This window comes from Penaeus japonicus, unplaced genomic scaffold (genome assembly GCF_977035675.1).
Source record: "Penaeus japonicus unplaced genomic scaffold, GWHDUDI00000001_assembly GWHDUDI00000031, whole genome shotgun sequence".
NCBI classification, from domain to species: domain Eukaryota; kingdom Metazoa; phylum Arthropoda; class Malacostraca; order Decapoda; family Penaeidae; genus Penaeus; species Penaeus japonicus.
Window position 1 is genome coordinate 20,626,215 of NW_028234433.1, and position 2,500 is coordinate 20,628,714.

The 2,500-nt window shown below is 37.4% G+C and overlaps 1 protein-coding gene across 1 annotated transcript in view; it reads right to left on the reverse strand.

Annotated features, from left to right (window-relative positions):
* The window catches only part of Mtmr6 (Myotubularin related protein 6), a gene marked incomplete in the record, with an annotated part of 341,781 nt that overhangs the window by 18,963 nt on the left and 320,318 nt on the right, over positions 1–2,500 (reverse strand).

The following is a 2,500-nucleotide window of genomic DNA, read 5'->3' on the forward strand; positions in this document are numbered from 1 at the left end:
GACAAGTTCATCAAGTGCCGGTGTTTCGTAATGTTTGAGTACGCTAACAAACGTAGATAAGAAAAAAGAAAAAAGAAAAAAAAGAACAAGGTTGAATAACTTCACAGCGCAAGAGATATAATCACCATACTTAAGATAACCCATCGCAAAAATGACATAATTAACCGCATAACCTTGCATTGTCAATCAAGTATTAAAATCTCATCTATACCTTAACCTACGTCTATCACAATTATCTTACGCTTACGAAACCAACCTAGAACATTCCGGAACACTACATCTAGTACAGCGCCCAGTCCTTACCACTGACGGGATCACCTCGAGTTTTCCCCTCACCCCCCCCCCCTCGCCCCCCTCCTCTTCCCTCAAATGTCCCTATACGTCGAAACGTCCATTAAAAATTCATCTCACAGGGCTTGGGGTGGAGTGATACCGCTTCCACTCCCTGAGGGAAAGGGGAGAGAGAGAGAGAGAGGAGAGAAGGGGAGAGGGGGGAAAGAATCAGCGAAGGGGAGAGTGGAAAAGAAGGAGAGAAGAGGAGAGGGGGAAAAGAGAGAGAGAAGGGGAGAGGGGAAGAAAGCTGGAAGGAGAAAGACATATATCGGATAATATGTAGTAGAAAAAAGAACATGAGAGAAAACAGAATGGTAATATCATTCACAGTAGATCAGTAAAATAATATCAGAGTAAAGTAATACTTCACTCGCGATTTTGGAAGCCGAAAATAACGGCTTCCTGAATATTTAGCTAAGGGAATATGTGGTTTTATGCATAACCATTTATATAAAACTCTTTCACTGTAGGTTCAGGGATGACTGCTATTTCAAGTGAACGACATATGTATATCTGCGCGCTCGCATGTGTGTGTGTGTGTGTGTGTGTGTGTGTGTGTGTGTGTGTGTGTGTGTGTGTGTGTGTGTGCGTGTGCGTGTGCGTGTGCGTGTGCGTGTGCGTGTGCGTGTGCGTGTGCGTGTGCGTGTGCGTGTGCGTGTGCGTGTGCGTGCGCGTGTGCGTATATATGCGTTAATGTATCATGTACGTGTCATAAATCATGTATGTATGTATGTATGTATGTATATATGAATATATATATATGTATATATGTATATATGTATATATGTATATATGTCTGTCTGTCTGTATATATATATACATATATATATATATATATATATATATATATATATATATATATATATATATATATATATATATATATATATATATATGGTCTAGATGGTTTAGTATTGCACTCTCATATATGTACAGGTATGTATTACGCTTGTATTAATGCATGTGTATGTATATGTATATATTATATATATATATATATATACATATATATATATATATATATATATATATATATGTATATATACATATATATTATATATATATATATATATATATATATATATATATATATATATATATATATATGTATGTATATATATATATATATATATATATATATATATATATATATATATATACATATATATGTATGTATGTATACATGTTCTGTATAACTTTATATTTATGTATGTGTATACATACCTACATTCACACATCCACCTGTCCCCAAATAAACCGATCCCCAAACAAAACACACCAGAGAGACCCCCCCACATATTCACACATCCACAAACATCTACACCCACAAATACCCACCCACCCACACACAAACACGCACATGCATAATCATAAACGTGTATCATCCTTAATAGAAAAGAAAAGAAAAGAAAGAAACATTTAAATCAAAAAAAAAAGAAAGAAAAAAAGAAAGAAAGAAAGAAAGAGAAAGAGAGAGAAAAAGAGAGAAGAGAAAGAAAGAAAGAAAGAAAGAAAGAAAGAAAGAAAGAAAGAAAGAAAAAAGAACAAAAAAGAAAAAGAGAGAGAAACAAAAAAATATATATATAGACACACACACATATATATATATCCGTACACAAGCACTGGAGCCCCTTGCTTCCCCCACGCCGTGATACCCTGCATCCAGACCAAAGGAGGAAAATGAGGTATCACCCGCCTATTAATCCCACGAGGAAGATGAGTAAAATATAGCTAGGGAGACTACACCAGACGCACACCCGGTGGGAGGGGTAGGGGGAGGGGGCTATGAGGCCTTATTTCAAGCCCATTCACCCCCTCCCCCTCCCCCTCCTCCTCCCATCTCCCACGCCCATCCCACGCCCCTCCGACGTAGCCTTCGCTCTATCATTACTCTGCTCTCCGCGCACCAATGCCGTGCTATATCGGCTGAGATGGTGTATTCGTCTTGGAGATTGCTTTATTTGCTCGTTTGTCGAAATTACGGCCGTTCGCCGCGTGTTTTTTGTTCTGTCTTTCCGAAAGAGGGAGAGGTTACTTTGCTTATATGAGAAATAAGTGGAATGTTGTTGACGAACGGTAGGGTCATTGTGTATGTAAAATGTGCTTAGATTGCTAGAATTGCAGGTATTATGTGTATGCAGTTATTGTGTACATAAAAATGTATTAA